Here is a 20,257-nt window from a genome sequence, read left to right as displayed (position 1 = left end):
TTTTGTGCAACACAAAAGATTTGAGAAAAATCCCTCTGGCACAAGAAAGGGCAAGGGAGCAAACAAGCAATTTACAAGAAAGAAATACAAATGGCTGCTCAATATGTAAAACGTTCCGCTGTACATGAAACCAAGAATTGCTAATCAAAGCAGTATTTACATACTGCGGTTCCATTTGTACTGCCAAAAGAGTTGTGAGGACCGTAATGTCTGGTGCAGGATCCTGGAAGATGAACATACCCATGCTGCCGGAGATGTGCACATTGATAGAATACATTTGAAAGGAAATTAACATGTATCAAAACCTTACATTTTTGCATATCATTGAACCCCAGAATTTAAATGCTAAGAATTTATTTATTTATTATTTCTTTTTAAAAAGATTTATTTATTTATTTAACAGAGAGAGAGAGAGAGAGAGAGAGAGAAAGAGAGAGAGATCACAAGTAGGCAGAGAGGCAGGCAGGGAGAGAGGGGGAAGCAGGCTCTCCACTGAGCAGAGAGCCCGATGTGGGGCTGGATCCCAGGACCCTGGAGTCATGACCTGAGCTGAAGGCAGAGGTTTAACCCACTGAGCCACCCAGGCGCCCAAAATTTTAAGAATTTAAACCAAAGGTATTATTACAAATTAGCAGAGAATTGTTAGGCTCCAGAACATTGATCACAGTATTTTTTACTGTAATAAAAAAAGAAAGTAAATTAGATTTGAAAGCATGGGATATACCCATAAAATGAACACAAAATTAGACAATCATTAAAATTATATCATAGAGGGATTTTTAATGACACATTCAAAATATACTGTGAAGTTCAAGGGAGGAGGTGAGAAAGTTTCATAATAGTATAGTTCCAGTTTTTTATTGAGATATAATCGACATATAACTGTGTGTAAATTTAAGGTATAAAATGTGATGTGATACACTGGTATATTGCCGTGTGATTACCACCATAGCACTAGCTGAAACCTCTACTATGTCACATAGTTATTTCTCTTTTGTGGTGAAAACAATTAAGATCTAATCTCTTAGCAATTTTGAGGTTTACAATACACTATTGTTGACTATAATCACTATGCTGTGCATTAGATCTGCAGAACTTGCAAGTTTGTACCCATTCATCTCCCTATTCCCTCCATTCTCCTATCCCCCAGCCCCTGGAAACTACCATTCTACTTACATTTATTTTGTAAGAAGAAATCTATATGTATTTACACACATACATACACACACATACAGAGAAAGACCCAAGGCTAAGAAAAATATGTCCCAAATATTTAGAAAACATTAACAATGGTCATTGATGCTGGTGGAATTACAGGTGATTTCTACCTGTCTCTTTTACCTTCTCTGTTACCTTCCATAAAGAACTTGCATTGTTATTTTCTCTGCCTTTAAATGATACAACAAACATCAGGAAATCATAATTCAAAAGGGAAGATATTTTCTTCTTTACGAATGAATGGCTTACACTACAATTCAGCATTTTACTGTCTTCAATTCTGGTCACATAAATGACTAAGTAGAGTGAAACAAAGATGTTTGATACTTTTGGGAAGTTTAAGGCTCAAGGAAGGCTGAATCAGATTCGTCTTTAACATAGCTTTGTTCCCTGATGCAAATAATTAGCTTTGTTATTAATAATAATTAGCCATACTAATAATAATTAGCCATCCACTGGCTTTTCCTTCCCATGTTGACTTAAACTAGTCTAACATTTCCCCAGGTAACTTCGTCTAGACTGACTTTCTTTTTAGGACTAAGTTATGTGGGCTCTCCCTTCTAGGAGATTTCCATTTCACCTAATAGTGAAATTGCTAGAATGACGGGACTAACTTTTGGCGGCCTCTCCCTCTGATCCAGTCTTTCCTGACTCTGTGCCCTTGCGACCAAGGTGAGGGAGAAGACAGAAGCTTCCTTAGGTGAGGTGGAGTCACCAAGCAGAAATGGGTCATCTGTGGTAAAACATCAGCCTGCCCAGGACGGGGAAATGACAGGACTCTCGGAGTGCTGCGGGAGTGTAGCTGTTACCTCTCTCTCTCATGGTGGCTTTGAAAATCCACATTTTGTATTTAACATCAGGGTCAACATCAGGTGACCCATTAGGGTCACCCAGTCTTATTTTTCCTTTCATGGTTTTCAAGCAATGACGTGGAATCTGGGCACTGACTTCATGAAGGGGCAGCATGGTAGAGAGGAAAGCCCTGACATCAACCTGCCTGGGCGGCTTCTGCTGACATCCATGAATGTCCGGTAGGGGAGACTCTCTTCCACTCATTATGGTAATCCCGAGAGCATCTCTGAGGCTTTGTTGCAATTTCAGGTCTGTTTGTTTGTTTGTTTTTAACATTTTACTTATTAATTTGAGAGAGAGAGAGAGCACAGAGGGAGAGGGAGAAGCAGACTCCCCACTGAGCAGAGAGCAGATGCGGCCCTCCATCCCAGGCCCCTGAGATCATGACTTGAGCCCAAGGCAGATGCTTAACTGACAGACCCCCCCGGGCGCCCCTGTTGCCTTTTCAGTTTTGACCAAGGCTGACCAGTGAAGGCCCAGGGCAGGTCAGTGTGGCGCAGGCGGGGTTCTGGTGACACCCACTCCCTCCTCCCATGGCCACCGCTGCCTCGAACACCAGATCCTCGTTTCCCTGGCGTCTGAGATGATTCCAGCAACAGCGACTGGGAGGTGCTGTTTTGAGGATGAGAGAATCCAGCAAACCTAGTTCATGGCGGGAAGCTCTTAATGACTGTTCTCTGGCGCGCTGACCAACGTGGTTGCTAGTCACATGTTTCTACATAAAATAAATTAATAGAAAATTGAGTTTCTCTGCAGCCCAGCCCCATTCCAGGTGGTCAGTGGCCACCTACGGCTACCAAGTTGGATAGTGCAGATATAGAACATTTCCATCATCGCAGAATGTTCCACTGGACAGCACCGGTCTGTACCATTAACTTTGAATCTACACAACCGCCAGAACTTAGGGCTGACCAGAATGATTCCCTTTGAGGTGGGAGCGCTCCCCAGATGTTTACCTGTGGAGGTGAGAGTCAGGTGAGGCCATTCTTGGAAGGGTGTCTTTTGTTCCCCAGAGATAGAAAGGGGTGATGTTTGTTTTCCACATGAAGGGAGCTTATCAAGGACCGGCTATTTTAGCCCGGGAAAGGTGGAAAGGTGAGGCCGAGGAAACCATTCAGAGAGGGCCGGGTTCTTTCCATGGTGCCCTTAGCCAGGGGAGCACAGAAGGGGCGGAGGCGGATTCCGTCTGGAGTCAGCAGAGGAAGCAGCCGCTGGAGGTAGAGTTCAGAAAGGACAACTAATCTGTTTTCCAAACAGATTTTGGTAAATAACTGACAGGAGATGGGCTGCTTCTCTGTAAGTATTAACCCAAATAATGGGGTTTAATCATTAAACCTTCTAGGTGGCGGCTCGCTTGTTTCTCTGATATTCTATTCCAGGTCACAGAATGGCTAAGGCGGCTTTAAGTGGAGGGCAGAGTTTGTTTTTTCTTTTTTCTTTCTTTCTCCCCCCCCCCCCCCCACCTTTCTCTGTTTGCCTTTTATTTTCCACGCTGAAAGAACGTTATGGCTTCTTTCTCCTGGAGACTACCTGTTCAAGTTGAACACTGTGGAACAGGTATGTCACCTTGAAACTTGAAATTAGGTTTCATTTTCAGTCTTCTGATTGGCAAGCCTTGGATGCAATGAACTCGGTAACTTTCTAAACTTGTGTAAGTGTCACGGCTTGAAAGTTGAGCCCTTGTTTTATGAGTTTGGAAAACAACTATTAAAACACCTATGATGATTGATGTTAAGCTTTCCAGAGGGTTTCGGCCTGAATATTTATAGTTCTGTTTTCTGGTTATTGAAGTGACATTAACTATTAGCACTCAGCATGGTTTGACACAATTTCTCATTGCATGCTGCTCTTTTCAGGGGTTCAATAGCGACCTCTGTCTACTGTCTGCCTTACTAGACAGCACAGACTTAGAATGGTTCCATTATCGCAGAAACTTCCATTAGATAGCACTGGTCTTTATCATTAACACTGATTTCATAAAAGTACCAGACATTAGGACTGACCAAAACCATCCTCTATGCAAGAAAATGGTTTTAAAGTGAGCATAGTATCAGACCAGCTTAAGGATTTCAAGTCTACAAAGGTAAAAGGCAAGACCAGCTTTGATCAGGAATCAACACAGACAGTATTTACACACGAAAGGATTGTTAACCATGCTGAGGATGTGGTGAGAGGCCTGCTCACAGACGAGAACGATAAACTCAGTGCCGTGCACGGAAATGGAAGGTGCTAGCCATCTGTCCTTGGAGCATGATTTTATGTTGTCTTTCAGATGTTGGGGATAATTTGATCTGATATCCTGCCTTTTCATTGCTTCTCTTAAATTCAAGAGTGTGAGCTGGCTGGTGATGCATGGGGTTGAGTTCTGGTCACAAAACAAAGCCTCAAGCTATTCGATCAGAACAGGATGCACTTAGTTCTAGATTACACATCTTGCCAATGGAACCACCCATCTTGGGTAAATGTTAAAGGATTGAAAGCCCATGCAGTGGATGAAGCCTACAGCCACTACAGCATTCAAAACCTTTCAAAGAGGTAAGCTCCGTGCACAAAAGGAATCAAAGGGTTCAATACCAGAGAGGATAAGGAAAGAGTTACTGTAGCTAAACATACGTATACTCTATGACCAGGAATTTCACTCCTGGGTAAATACCCAAGAAAAAGAAAACATACGGAAAATACATGGGCAAGAATGTTCATAGCAGCTTAGCTGCCTGCTATGCAAATACTTGACACATAGCAGATGCTCAATAAAAATAGTGAAATCGGACTGAGTCTTTAGGTTTTATTTGTGGCTTCACAGATGAAGAGACACCTACTAGTTGTATGTATTTGTTCATCAGTTTGGATTTCTAGCCTATAGTATGGATTACATACTTTAAGCAAAGCCATTTTGTTAACGATTTGTGTTTCAATCCATTATTACTTTAATAAAACATCAGACTGAACTCTTTGGGATAGTATTTTTCAAGTTTTTATTTAAATTTCAGTTAGTTAACATACAGTGTAATATTAGTTTCAGGTGCAGAATTTAGTGATTCATAACCTACATATAATAGCAGGTGCTCGTCATGAGTATCCTCCTTAATCCCCATCAACAATTTAACCCACCCTCCCCCCCCATCTCCCCTCTGCTAATCATATTTGGTTTCTATCGTTAAGAGTCTGTTTTCTAGTTTGCCCCACTGTTTTGGTTTTTTTTCATATGTTCATCTGTTTTGTTTCTTAAATTTCACGTATGAGTGAAATCATATGATACTTGTCTTCTCTTATTTTGCTTAGCATATACATGTTAGCTCCACTCATATCATAGCAAATGCCAAGATTTCAACCCTTTTTATGGCTGAGTAATATTCCATTGTCTATATATACCACATCTTCTTTATCCATTCATCAGCTGATGTACATATGGGCTTTTTCCATAATTTGGCTATTGTTAATAATGCTGCTAGAAATATTGATGCACATGTATCCCTTCAAATCAGCACTTTTGTATTCTTTGGGTAAACAGTAGTGCAATTGCTGGATAGTAGGATAGTTCTATTTTTAACTTTTTGGAGGACTCTTCATACTGTTTCCCACAGTGGCTGCACCAGTTTGCATTCCCACCAACAGTGCGTAAGGGCTCCCCCTTTCTATGCATCTTCACCAACACCTGTTGTTTCCTCTGTTGTTGATATAGCCATTCTGACCGGTGTGAGGTGAAATCTCATTGTATGTGAAATCTACATTGACTTGTATTTCCCTGATGATGAGTGATGTTGAGCATCTTTTCATGTGTCTGTTGGCCACTTGTATGTCTTCTTTAGAAAAATGCCTATTCACCTCTGCTGCCCATTTTTTTAAAATAGATTACTTGTTCGTTGGGTGTTGAGTTTTATAAGTTCTTTATAGATTTTGGATAGTAACGCTTTACCAGATGTGTCATTTGCAAATATTTTCTCTCACTCTGGAGGTTGCCTTTCAGTTTTGTTGATTATTTCCTTTGCTGTGCAGAGGTTTTTTGTCTTGTTGGAAGTCACAATAGTTCATTTTTGCTTTTGCCGTGCCTCAGGAGACAAACCTAGCAAGAAGTTGCTAGGGCCAATATCAAAGAGGTTACTGCTTGGTTCTGCTCTAGTGTTTTGGTTTCTTGTCTCACATTTAGGTGTTTCATTCATTTTTATTTACTTTTTAAAAAAGATTTTATGTATGTATGCATGTATGTATTTAGAGAGAGCATAAGCAGGGGGTGGAGCAGAGGGAGAGGGAAAGAGAGAACCTCAAGCAGACTCCGTGCTGAGCATGGAACCTGATGCTGTGACCCATTCCACGACCCCGAGATCATGACCAGAGCCAAAATCAAGAGTTGAACGACCAACTGACTGAGTAACGTAGGCACACCTCATTTTGAGTTTATTTTTGGTTATGGTATAAGAAAATGGTCCAGTTTCTTACCTTTGCTTGTTGCTGTCCAGCTTTCCCAACACCATTTGTTGAAGAGACTGTCTTTTTCCATTGGATCGTCTTTCCTGCTTTGTTGAAGATTAGTTGACCATATTCTTGTAGGTCCATTTCTGGGTTGTCTGTTCTGTTCCATTAATCTGTGTGTCTTGTTTTTGTGCCAGTACCATACCATCTTGTTCACGACAGCTCTGTAATATAACTTGAAGTCTGGAATTGTGATGCCTCCAGCTTTGCTTTTCTTTTTCAAGATGCTTTGGCTATACAGGAGTTTTCTAGTTCCACACAAATTTTAGGGTTGTTTGTTATAGCTCTGTGAAAAATGATGGCAGTATTTTGATGGGGATTGCATTAAATGTGTCGATTGCTTTGGGTAGCATAGAGAGTTGAACAATATTTGTTCTTCCAATCCATGATCATGGGATGTTTTTCCATTTCTTTATGTCCTCTTCCATTTCTTTCATCAGTGTTCTGTAGCTTTCAGAGTACACATCTTTTTACCTCTTTGGTTAGGTTTATTCCTAGTTATCTTATGGTTTTTGGTAAAGTTGTAAGTGGGATTGATTCCCTGATTTCTCTTTCTGCTGCTTCATTATTGGTATATAGAAATGCAGATTTCTGTACATTGATTTTGTATCCTGCGACTTTACTGAATTTGTGGATCACTTTTGCAATTTTCTTTTGGGAGTCTTTTGGGTTTTCTATATTGAATATCATGTCATCTGCAAATAGTGAAAGTTTGACTTCTTCCTTGCTGATTTGCCTTTTATTTCTTTTTGCTGTCTGATGCTGAGGCCAGGTCTTCCAGTACTATGTTAAGTAACAGTGGTGAGAGCGGACATCCATATCTTCTTCTTGACCATGGAGGAAAAGATCTGTTTTTCCCACTGAGGATGATATTGGCTGTGGGTCTTTCATATATGGCCTTTATGATTTTAAGGTATGTTCCCTCTATCCCTACTTCAATTTAAATTTTAATTAATTTTAATTTCCTGGTTGACCCATTCATTCTTTAGTAGAATGCTTTTAACCTCCATGTATTTGAGGTCTTTCCAAATGCTTTCTTGTGGTTGACTTCAAGTTTCATAGTGTTCTGGTCAGAAAATACACATGGTATGATCAGTCTTTTTGTACTTGTTAAGGCCTGATTTGTGACCTAGTATGTGATCTGTTCTGGGGAATGTCCAATGTACACTTGAATACAATGTGTATTCTGCTGCTTTAAAAGGAAATGTTACGAATATATCTGTTAAGTACATCTGGACCAGTGGATCATTTAAGGCCATTGTTTCCTTATTGATTTTCTGCTTAGATGGCCTGTCCATTGAGGTAAGTGGGGTATTAAAGTCCCCTGTTATTATTGTATTATTATTATTGAGTTTCTTTATATTTGTTATTGTTTTTTCTGTTTTTTTTTTTTTTTAATTTTTTATTTCTTTTCAGTGTAACAGTATTGTTTTTGCACCACACCCAGTACTCCATGCAATCCATGCCCTCCCTAAGACCCACTACCTGGTTCCCCAAACCTCCCACCCCCCGCCCCTTCAAAACCCTCAGGTTGTTTTTCAGAGTCCATAGTCTCTCATGTTATTAATTGTTTTATATTTGGGTGTTCCCATGTTGGGTGTATAAATATTAACAACTGTTGGATTTCCTTGTTGGATAGTCCCCTTTGTTGTGATATAGCACCCTTCCTCATCTCTTGCTACAGTCTTCGTTTTAAAATCCACTTCTCTAAGTATTGTTACTCCAGCTTTCATGTCTGTTTTGTGTGATAAAGGTTTTTCCATTCTTGCATGTTCAATCTGCAGGTATCTTTAGGTCTAAAATGAGTCTCTTAGAGGCAATGTATACATGGGTCTTGGTTTGTTTGTTTGTTTTTTTAATCCATTCTGACACCCTATATCTTTTGATTGGAGCATGAAGTGAGGTCTTTGGAATAATTAATTCAAGCTTAGGATAACTATAGGGAAGGGCCTGATATTAAAGAAAGCATAATGTTATTAGAAAATAAATTTTAAAATGAATATATAGATACTGGAGCAAAATAGCCATTAGGCTATTTTGGCATAGGACACATTTGTGTGTCATTTGTGGCACAGAACACATTTCCCTCTGCTTTTCCATCAATGAGAATGTCTCACTGGTGGCGTCAGGTTGTGTCTATAGATGGGTGGGGAGGCCACGAGGGGCTCCCTTCTCCTTAACTTCATATATAGACAGAGAGTCCCATGGGAGGTACCGATGGAAATAGCCATAGGCTAAAGCAACCCCCCAATCATCCCGTGGGGTCACTACTGTCTACATACTCAAACGTTTACTTGTGTAAAGTGGCATGAAAAAGTAGCAACCAACTGTACATCGTGAGTGACAGAGATGACAGCACTTGGGAGGCCTGTGGTGCATAAAATTTCCGAAACCCCAAATGAGCAACATGGGGGACTATTGTGAATGTCCTTAGGAAATGCGCTTCATGATGTCTGTGGACCAGTGGAGACCTAGGTGGTGAACGTGTGTTAAAAGGAAAGGAATGCACCAACTTGACAACTGCAGGGCGGGTGGGGACTTCATGTTGAGCAGTCAGGGGAAGGCCTCTCCAAAGGGATGCTCTTTAAGCTGAAGTTGGATTAGCAAGCAGCAGCCTTCCAGGGGAAAAATGTTCCAGGAAAACTTGGCTTTTTGGCAAGATGCCCTCCATGGAGGGAAGGGATGATCTTGCTGCCAGAAAGTATGAGTGCCAGCAATACTGCTGTCAGGGGGCGGAGTGATGAGGGCCGCCTCATGAATCAGGGGGTGTTTAAAATGCAATTCAAGGGGCGCCTGGGCGGCTCAGTCATCAACTGTCTGCCTTCGGCTCAGGTCATGGTCCCAAGGTACTGGGATAGAGCCTCGCATCGGGCTCCCTGCTCAGAGGGATGCCTGCTTCTCCTTCTCCCACTTCCTCTGCTTCTGTTACCTCTCTCGTTGTGTCTTTGTCAAATAAATAAATAAAATCTTTAAAAAAAATTAGGTGACTGCTTTGCAAAAAATTGAAAAGGAAAAATTTAAGAAAAAAACAGAAGCCCTCTTGTCATCTTCGAATGCAGCCCCTCCCCAGACAGTCTCTTTATCTTCAGCTCTTCTCGTCCCCAGGTTTACACATTGCTCTGCTGGTCAGACCGTTTCTTCCTCTGGGTGCCTGCATTGAACCTTGTTAATGACTATGTTAAATCAGATGTTTCCATTCGTAGGAAGAGTTAATTTAAACATGTAACATTTTAGATGAATGTTGAGGAATTTCCATTTGCATTTTTTTCACTTGCAACATTGTGTGCGTTTGTGAATATCTGATGTTGTTTACTAGGCAGATGCCTCTCACTTGTACATGCTATGGAGAAGGCATTATTGCCAATGCCCATTGAAAGTCAGAACGTGCAAAACTCCATCAAGGGTCAACAGACGTTTCTGTAAGGCCGTAGGCAGAATGAGTGCCAGCAATACTGCTGTCGGGGCGCGGAGTGATGAGGGCCGCCTCATGAATCATGGGGTGTTTAAAATGCAATTCACTTGCCGATCCCATTCTCCACGCGCGGCCATGAAGAAGGCTGCATCCTTACATGAACGGGCTTCCCCATGGGAAAGGGCCCCCCAGAATGCAAGACAGCATTGAGAAAAACTTTGCAGAGAGGCCGCCTCTCCGGCAGGTGGGTGGACAGAAGATGCCAGTGGCTTGGCAGCCGGCTCAGGTTTTAACTCTTCTGCCTTAGAAAGGCCTTCTGGTGCCAGGGCGGGACAAAATAAATGCTGGGGGGTAGCGGCTCCGGGAAGAGCTGCATCCCCTCAAAATGCTTATGATCGAGTCCGCAGCCCTAGTAGCTCAGAATGGGATTGTATTAGGAGATAGGGTCCTTGAAGAGGTGATGAATGTACGACGAGGTCATAGAGGTGGGCTTTGGTCCAGTAGGAATGGCATCCTTACAAGAAGAGATGGGGACGCAGGTGTGCACAGACGGAGCCCGGGTAGGACAGGAGAGGACAACCATCCACAAGCCAAAGAAAGGAGCCTTAGAAGAAACGGAGTCTGAGCACCCCGATCCTGGGCTTGTAGCCTCCGGACCGAGGGACAATAAATCTCTGTTGTTTAAGCCGCCGGGTCTGGGCGTTTGTTAGAGCAGCCCTGGCGGACTGACCCGGAGGCAAGTAGCGGTCCCCGGGATGGCTTCAGGGATCCCATCTGGAACATCACTGTTTCCTTCTTTCTCCTCGTGGCTTATTTTATGAATGTTGCAGAAAACTAGAAGTTACTGGGACGGACAGAATGGAAAATGTGAAAGGTCATGCACTGAGGATAATCAGATCAGATCAGAAGAACGGAAGCTCTAGCTGCCGTAGGCCTTTACCCAGTCCTCACCACCGTCTCTTCCATCGAGCCCGACGGCCTCCAGTGACGCCAGCTCAGGAGCTCCTGAGGACGCTTTTGCGTACTTGGCGACCCGTGGCTGGCAGAGCCTTGATCCGCTGCAACCTCGACTGACAACGCAAGAGGGTGTTCCTGCTAGAGAGATGGGTCCTGGCTACGGGCACACAGGACCGACAGGCAGCGGGACGGGTCCAGTCCCCCTCAGCCAGCAGGCAGTGGGAGAGAAAGCCAGAGGGCCGGATAGGCAGGGGTGTGGCCAGGCAGAGAGGGCTGTGGCATCTCCTGTGCCTTCCCCGGAGGACAGGGCCGGGCGGGAACGCATGCCAGCACACAGGCAGGTGCGGCCTGGAGGGGTGCCAACAGCTGGGCCTGCCCCGATGAGTTGCTGCTGCCCGCGCCCCACCAGCGATTATGTGCTCTGAGTGACACTTTTGCTCGGGCCCGTCTGCATCAAGGTAGGCCGCGAACTGTTCAGAGCCTGGCGCTGTCTGTAGATGAGACACCGGCATGTCACTCCCTCGCCATGCACGCCGGGGGCCCCGACCCTGAGGGTGCGCGGGGGAGCAGACACGGGGCCTGCCTTGTGGCTGGAGAAGTCCGAAGGGGGAAGGCTGTCCCAGGCTCCAGGAGCGGGGCGACAGGACGGCTCTGCCAGCGGCTTCCCACGGCTGTATCCCGGGGAGCCAGCGGAGGCTGCCGGAGGGAGCCGGGAGGACTCCCTGCCTGCGGGGCCAGGAGAGCAGGCCGGTGAGGCTGGACGGGCCCGCCGGAGTCTGAGCACGGGGTGGGCTGGAGGACGCTGGCCAGAGCGCAGCGGGGGCCCCCGAGGCGCCCTGAGTGGGGAAGCTGAGGGCACCCACCACAGCAGAGGGGAGGACCCCGGATGGCGGAGCAGCCTGGGGCGTCCATAGAGGGCCCCAGCGAAGGGACAAGCGCCCTGCTGTTCCCTTCGGTAGATGCCCCCAGCGCTCTCCGTCCCTACAGGAGCGAGAATGACGTGGGTGGGGGACACTTGGGGAGACGGTGGGGCTGGGGCGCCACGGGGACAGGAGGGCAGTGGGGCACGGGACGGAGAGCGGCTGTGTCCGAGGCGGGAAGACGGTTTGGATCCGAGTTCGGATGCCACCGCCCCGAGCTCTTTCATAAGCAGAAGGGACGGGAAAGCTGCATGGTTCGCCCGAGACGCTGTCAAGGAGCGACGGAGAAAGAGCTGACAGAGCCGCCCGAGGCAAGCGTGTGAGGACAGAGCCTCTCTGTGCAGAGGCAGCCCGTGCGCCGTTGTGGCTGCGGCTGCCCCCGCAGATCGGGGGACCTCGTGGCGCAGCCGCCTGCGGGCCCGGCCCTGACACCGGGACGGTGGGTAAAGCCCGGTCTCCCTGGGCGCAGCGGCCGCAGAGGAAGCGGGGCCTGGGGGACGTGATGGGCCGGCGCAGGAACGGGAGGGACAAAGCTTTCCAAGTCCTTACTGGAAGCCTGCTGTCAAGTGATTTGCTTCCTACTTCCTGGATGTTCCTTATTGTTTGTTTTTAAGACTAATTTATCTATTTCAGAGAGAGAGACAGAGCAAGCGTGACGAGGGGCAGGAGGAGGAGGAGAATAAAATCTCCAGCCGACTCTGGGCCAAGCGAGGTGCCCGACGTGCGGCTCCGTCTTGTGACCCTGAGATCATGCCATGAACTGAAATCAAGAGATGGTCGCTTAACTGACTGACACACCTAGGAACCCCCACACCCCCAGGTTTTCTTAAAAGCAGAATGGAAGATGTCTGGGCAAATGGCAAGGACAGAAAGTTCTGGTTTCATGAGGTCAGGTTATGTGAAGATCTCTTGTGAATTCGAAGATGGCAGCTAGGGGTTTTGAAGTTGTTACGGTAAGGTTTAGGCCAGATTTTGTTAACTAGTTTCAGACAAATGTGTAAATGTTGAAAGTAGTTTCTAGGGAAATGTAACCGAAGGGGACACTCGAGTCTACTTCCCAAGCAAGTTGGGAAATGCACCTGCCGAGTTCGTCCAGTGTTGGCTTTTAGGGCAATTGGTCAACTTTTAGCACGAGAGGGAGAAGTCTGACTCGGGCATGGCCTTTTCTTTCTGAATCTCATGGTGTAGGGCACGGAATGGATTTCTTCCTGTGCCTAATTATTCAGGAATAAGTCTTGTGATCTGAAAAGGAACAACGTGCTGTTTTGTCCACAGTAAGGGGATTAATGGTCTTGTGCTTGTAAAACAGCAGCCCGGCTCCTCTTTAGTCCTTTGATTTCCAGAAACAAGAGCCTGATTCTTACCTCCCCTCGGATGCAGTTGGCCCTGTCTGGCGCCATTGAGGAGAAACAAGAGTAGAGCCAAATCGCAGAGGATTAGTGTAAAACCAGGGCTTTCTACACTTGAGGAAATGGAGTGGACATTTTTACCTTTTCAGAGCTTTGCTTGAGAAGCCGTTTGAATATGTATAAATATTAGTACTTTGTAAAAGAGTTGGACGAAATGATTATTCTAGTGAATTCTGATAATTCCATCGGACTGACCTCTATATACAGGTACCCTCGTGGACACACTAAGATCTCACGCCCGTTCTAGCAACTGCTGTAGAGTGAAATGCCTCGTCTCAAGTCCAGCAAATGGCAGGGAGTAAACCTCAAAACACGAACTTGACTTCTAGCGGTTCAGTCCAAGACATTTTGTATCTAACAGTAACTGTCAGCATTGAAAATGTTGACTTTAATATCTTCAGGAACAGTTTGCATCTTCTAGTAATCTTCACGTCTAGGTAGATAAAACATTTTCAATCTCTTCGCTGAGATGCTACGTGAAAGTAGGCATTGCCCCAACGGAAACCCCAGGTAAAGAACTTGCATTCATAGTAAAGGATGCTGTAGTTCCATGGTGATGCGGACACGGGAAAGGACGTAGGGTCCCGGTTGTGTTGGTGGACTCATACGTGTCCCTATTCCTTCTTTATTTTTCCTTATGGAGCTTCTCTGCACCTGCTAGTGTGTCCGTTTCCTTGTTTCTTCTGTCTGCGCCCCCTTAGAACGCAGGCTGCACCGGAGAAGAGACTTTGTTTATTCTCGGACTCTCTAAAGGTGGATGCTGTGAAATTCATGTTTAAACACTATTTAAAGAGGCTTTCGATGGAAGGAGCGAGGCAGGGAAAGTGTCCAGAAGACCTCTTAATGCGGTTCCTGGCTTCCCCATTTTCCCAGCAACGTTACTTTGCATTTGTTTAAATTCTGTAAACGGCGTGAGCCACACATACTCTACCAGTCCCCGGCTTTTTCATTCAGCAGATTCGTTTTGAGATGTAACCTGTTGTCAAAACCACAGAGCCCTAGTTCAGTGCTTTCCCACTGGGGGTGATGTCGGTCCCCCTGGGCATATTTGACAATGTCTGGAGATGCGTGTGACTGTCACTGCTGGAGGTGGTCCTGCTGCTGTCTGGGCGATGGGGGCCAGGGGTGCCGCTAAGCATCCCACGATGCAGAGAACCACGTGGCCCAGTAGCCCAAGAGTGGAGAATCCTGGGGCTATGTCCTTCCTTTGGTTTGTGGAACAGAATTTCCTCGCTAGCGCATAGTATGTTTACGTTAGTCGTCCCCCTGTAAGTGAGCAATTAGGTTGTTCGGCTTCTCTGTTCTGACGGAGTGCTAGGAAGAACATCCCTCTCTGCTGTGTGTGTGTGGGGGGTTGTCGTGTGTGGTGTATGTGTGGTGTGTTAGTGGGGGTGCGTGTGGGTGTGGGGTTTGTGTATGGTGGGTGTGTGGGGTGAGTATGTGTGTGGGAATGTGTGTTGTGCATGTGGGTGTGTGTAGTGTATGTGGTGTGTGGGTGGGGTGTGGGGGGTTATGTGTCGTGTGTGTGGGTGTGGTGTGTGTGGTAGTGGGGGTGTGTGTGGGGTGCGTATAGTGTGTATGTGGGTGGGGATGTGTGTTGTGTGTGTATAGTGGGTATGTGGGGTATGTGGTGTGTGTCGGGGATGTGCGTGGGAGTGTGTATATGGTGTGTGGGGGGAGTATGTTGTGTGTGATGTGTGTGTGGGTTGTGTGTGTGTGTGTCTGTACGTGGGGGTATGTGTGTGGTGTGTGGTGTATGTGTGTGTGGCAGGTGTGTGTACACACCGTGTAGGAGAGTTTTTCATGGTCACGCTCTGCTCTGGGCAGCACTTTCAAGCGCTGCTACACATTCACACTCAGCGCCGCCTGGCGCCCCAGTTCTCAGCATCTTTCTCACCACTTCCCAGTATTTAGCATTTTCAGTTTTGCCAACAAGTAGCTTATTTTTTTTTTAAAGATTTTATTTATTTGACAGACGGAGATCACAAGTAGGCAGAGCAGCAGGCAGAGAGAGGAGGAAGCAGGCTCCCTGCTGAGCAGAGAGCCCGATGTGGGGCTCGATCCCAGGACGCTGGGATCATGACCTGAGCTGAAGGCAGAGGCTTTAACCCACTGAGCCACCCAGGCCCCCCAAGTAACTTACTTTCAAAAAGACGAAGCTTGATTGTTTCTGCCAGCAGTGGTCACTGTCCCTCAGTTTTTCCACCAGTGTGGGCTTTTTTTTTTCTTCCAAGTACCCCCCACTCTTCCATCCCCTACCACTCTCTCACACCCCCACCCCTCTCCCACCCGTTTCCCCCTCCCCCCCTACATCCCCCCCACCTCCTTCTGGAATATATGGCAATGTTCGGAAATATTTTGGTATTTTCACAATGTGGGTGCGCTGCCCGCCCCTAGAAGATAGAGGCCAGGGGTTGTGCTAAAACCCTACGATGCAGAGGACAGCACCCAAGGACCAGGAAAGAATTACCCGGCCCCAAATGTTAACAGTGCCAAGACAGAGAATTCTCAGTGTAGACGAAATCCTCGTATATGTCCCTTTGAAAGAAAGACGACACTCTGTATAACGAAACTTTATTATTGTTACTAACAGAACAGTGTTTTCACTCAAGAAACTGGGAAAAGGGGAGAAGCAGGCCTTCCCGCTAAGTGTGTCTCCAGGGAGAAGGCGGGCAGGGGGAGGGCAGAAGGAAGACCGAGGTTTGGATGCCAGCCCCGTGGGTCAAGGGAGGTGGGTCTGGGGCCTGGGCGGAGCTGCTGCCCGGGCGGTGAGGGCTGGCTGCCGGGGCCGGTCACTCATGCCGGGGTAGAGCGGGGGTCAGCGGGGTAAAAGGACTGCTGGTTCGAGTCTCAGGCGGTGGCTCAGGATACAAGGGGAGCCCCAGGCTGCAGGAGGGCCCAGGCTCTGGGACACGCTCATCTGCTCTCAAGCCGAGGCCCGGTGACTCTCCTGGGGCCTGCTGGTGTCCTGGCGGCGGGTCGGGCCCGGGCTGGGTGGCCTCCTGGTCGGCGCGATGCCAGAAGAGGCCTCTTCTCAGAGGCCCAGGCCTGGGCACGAAGGAAGGGGCCATGCCATCTTTCCACACAGGACTGAAGGCGGACGGCCTGGCCCCTGGGCTCTGCCGCCTCCTCTTGGCCGGGGGGCCTTCGAACCGGAGAGCTCTGCCGCTCTTCTTCCCTCTCTGGCCGGGGTTGCGAGCCCTCAGCCAGATCTCCTTGGCGCAGGAGTGCGGGCGCTCCTGGGTGGCTGGGCGCCCGCTGGAGCTCCCGCAGCCCTCAGGAGGAGCGATGTTGACGGTCACCATGTTCCAGACGTTCAGGACGTTCTGGGCCTTCCAGAGGCAGTGCCTCACGAAGCTCTCGCGCCTGCTAGAGAAATCCAGCCCCAGGAAGGTGTGGAGGGGGGACTTGCCGCGGAAGCTCCTCCAGGCCTTGGGCACTACGGCCCTCTGGACTCGGGGGTGGTCCAGGTGGGGCGGCAGCGGGAGGTGGGTCCGGCTCTGCATCCAGCGCTCCCGGTGCACCGAGATGACTTGGTTCTGGACCGCGCCGCGGCGGTGGGGGGCGGGCCTGGCCCGCAGGTAGCGGTTTCCCCAAGCGGGGCGTGGCAGCGCGGCCTTGGCCGTGCGCAGGTATCTGCCCAGGTGTCTGCTCAGGTAGCCGCCCATGTTGGCGGTGCGGCGGCGTCGGGGCCTCGGAGGGCGAAACACGGCTTCCGCAAGGGCTCCGAGTGTCTGCGGACGCGGAACACGCCGGGCTGGGGCGACTGTTGAAACCGCGACGCACGGGTGGCACGCGGGGTCTCACGTGGGGAACCTCCTGGACAGGGGCCCTGCACGAGCCAGGCCCGGGCCCCGCGGACGGGGAAGATGCCCCGGGTACGCCTGCTGCTGAGGACCGCGGACCCTCCAGATCACACTGCATGTCCCTGGCACGTGGCTCTAGGCACAGGGGCCGCGAGGGCTGCTTCGGCGTTTGTACCTGACACTTAGCGGGAGAAAATGTAGTCATTTCTATCGGGTCCTGAAAATACAGAAAACCGGCAGAATGGCACTCTCTTTCATTATTGTAAAAATGCACTTGAATGCTCTTTTAAAGGAAGAGGAATTGTTGTAGTACTTAGGTTTAAGGTCTGTTGAAGTTGGTGTGAATTGGTCTGTTTGTGAAAACTTCCCTGCAACGCCCATGCAAAAAAAACCTACTGGGTTGTTCCCCATGGTGGGATGTGAGCTAGAAAGTAGAAGCTAGTGATGAGTCCAAGAGCAGGCAACGGATCTGAGAGGTGCATGGCTCAGTGGTGATGATATATACTCAATATAATTTAATGAAGAAGCACCGGAAGTTTTTTCCCTTTTTTTCTTATTAGTTTCAGAGGTAAGAGTTCATTGATTGATCAGGTGCACATAACACCCAGTGCTCATTACATCAATTGACCTACTTCATGCCCATCCCCCAGTTAGCGCCCCACCCCCTCCAGGAACTGTGTGTGTTTCCTCCAATTTAAAAGTCTCTTATGGTTTGTCTTCCTCTCTGATTTTGTTTTACTTTATTTTTCCCTCCTTTCTTTTACGTTCCTGTTTTGTTCCTTAAGTTCCACATTTGTGAAATCATATGATAACTGTCTTTCTCTGATTGACTTATTTTTCTTAGCATAATGCCCTCTAGTTCCATCCACGGCCTTGTAGGTGGTATCATTCTTTTTGACGGCCGAGTAATATTCCATGATGCATGCGTGTGTTTGTATATACACACACATCTTCCTTATCCATTCATCTGGTGGACACCCGTCCTCTTTCCATATTTTGGCTGTTGTGGACATTGCTGCTATAAGCATTGGGGTGCAGGCGTCCCTTCAGATCACTATAAGCACCCAATATTTTCTGAAGTCAGTGCCTTCAGCTCAGACCATGATTTCAGGGTTCTGGGGTCGAGCCCTGCATTGGGCTCTCTGCTCAGCAGGGAGGGGCTGCTTCCCCCCTCTCTCTGCCTGCCTCTCTGCCTACTTGTGATCTCTCTGTCAAATAAATAAATAAAATCTTAAAAAAAAAAAAAGATACCAAATGTTTCAGGAAGCAGGGGTGTGGTTAACTGGCGGGTGCAGGGCAATGAGCTGACATTAAATTTTTTGGCAAATTCATTATGGAATGACCTCCAGGTAGATGATATTTTTTATTTATTTTTATTTTTTAAAGATTTTATTTAGTTATTCCACAGAGATCACGAGTAAGCAGAGAGGCAGGCAGAGAGAGAGGAGGGAGCAGGCTCCCTGCTGAGCAGAGAGCCTGATGTGGAGCTTGATCCCAGAACCCCAGGATTGTGACTTGAGCTGAAGGCAGAGGCTTTAACCCACTGAGCCACCCAGGCGCCTCTGGGTAGATGATTTTTAAAAGAGAAATTCCTATGATAGAAATTTCTTCGTAAGAGATTTTTCATGGTAGAAAATAACTCTTCCTATATACCTAACGTATCTCTTCAGGTGGTCACAGCTTGAAACTGGACAGCCTAATGCCACTGTGTATGGATTTCTTAGAACGTATTTTTCTTTCAGATATCTACAGAATTTCCTACATCTTATCCTCAGCATAACCAAATGGATGTCATTCTGCTTTGTAGGTAAAGAATCCTCCAATAAATCTTCTGCTGGTGAGCTATAGGCAGTAATAAGTGCATCACTCCTCCGCTTTTACTGGTAAAGCAATGTGTTGATTTATTCAAAGCTGTTTTCATATTGAAGATGTTTCTTTTCACACACTAGGTGGTAAAGGACTTCATGTATTAGTTGGTGTTAGAGATCAGCACATATTAGTTAGTGCTCAAGCAGAGGTGAGCTTGCACCAGCCATCAGAGACTGTATGGAGACAGTTCTGGTTGTTAACTTGTTGGGGGTCTTCTGGCATCCAGTGGGTTGAGGCCAAGGACATTGCTAAACATCCTACGATACACGAACAGGCCCCCCACAATGTAACAAGTGACATATTTTTTTGAGACACATAAAATTTATGGGGAATAAACAATCCGTGGAAAATTACAACTTAAGAATTGACATCGAAGGTGTCTTTATCTTTCTACTTAATACCATGGTATGAATTTTATTTCAAATAGTGTTTTGTGTCCCTTAGGAATACATGACAGTTTTCTAACATTTTAAGTTCATTCCAAGGTATTTTAGTTTATTAGTTTCCATTATAAGTAGGGTTCTTTCTTCCATTCTATCTTGTGATTTAAATATGCCAAAGGAATTGATATCTATGAATTAGTATGGTACTCCACTAATGTTTCTCTCATTTTTTTAAACAACCTAACAAAATTCTTCTTCTTTTTTTTTTTTTTTTAAGATTTTTATGTATTTAAGAGAGAGAAGGGGAGAGAATGAGAAGGGGGAGGGTCAGAGGGAGATGCAGACTCCCTGCCGAGCAATGCCGAACACGATCCTGGGACTCCAGGATCATGACCTGAGCCAAGGGCAGTTGCTTAATCAACTGAGCCACCCAGGCACCCCAATATTTCGCTTATTTCTTTTATCTTCTTTTGTCTACTGACTACTACCAGAAGTTAGCCAATTTAGTATTTAATATGCTAATTAATTAGTAGCTATCCTTTCCATACTAATCATACTCGTTATTTCTGAACCATGATTGGTCAGTCTACTTCACCAATTTAGATAATTCTCATTTCATTTGCTTTATTAAAAAATTTTACAAAAATGGGGTGAATGGGTGGCTTAGTCAGTTAAGCATCTGCCTTCGGCTCAGGTCATAATCTCAGGGTCCTGGGATGGAGCCCCACATCAGGCTCTCTGCTTGGTGGGGAGCCTGCTTCTCCCTCTCCTCTGCCTGCCACTCCCCCTGGTGATGCTGTATGTCAAATAAATAAAATATTTTAAAAAAATTTTACAAAAAATACATTATGAATTTTGTCAATACATTTTAGGAATGTATGAAAATGAAAATACGAGCTTTCCCTTTATCTTTGCTAATGGGCTGAAGTCTATTAATCAGAACTACATCATTCCTCCCATC

At 46.6% G+C, this 20,257-nt stretch overlaps 1 protein-coding gene and 1 long non-coding RNA gene across 2 annotated transcripts in view; one reads left to right on the top strand and one right to left on the bottom strand.

Moving 5' to 3' along the window:
* CA5B (carbonic anhydrase 5B) overlaps positions 1-20,257 on the bottom strand; it is a 100,829-nt gene that overhangs the window by 79,190 nt on the left and 1,382 nt on the right. The window lies entirely within an intron of this gene.
* LOC131822249 (uncharacterized) lies at positions 2,026-20,195 on the top strand. Its single transcript, XR_009350142.1, has 5 exons — positions 2,026-2,249; positions 2,520-3,627; positions 4,343-4,605; positions 7,313-7,453; positions 18,787-20,195. It is a non-coding gene; the product is annotated as an uncharacterized LOC131822249 (long non-coding RNA).

Source organism: Mustela lutreola, chromosome X (assembly GCF_030435805.1).
Source record: "Mustela lutreola isolate mMusLut2 chromosome X, mMusLut2.pri, whole genome shotgun sequence".
Lineage (NCBI taxonomy): Eukaryota > Metazoa > Chordata > Mammalia > Carnivora > Mustelidae > Mustela > Mustela lutreola.
This window is presented reverse-complemented; position numbering and strand designations above follow the sequence as displayed.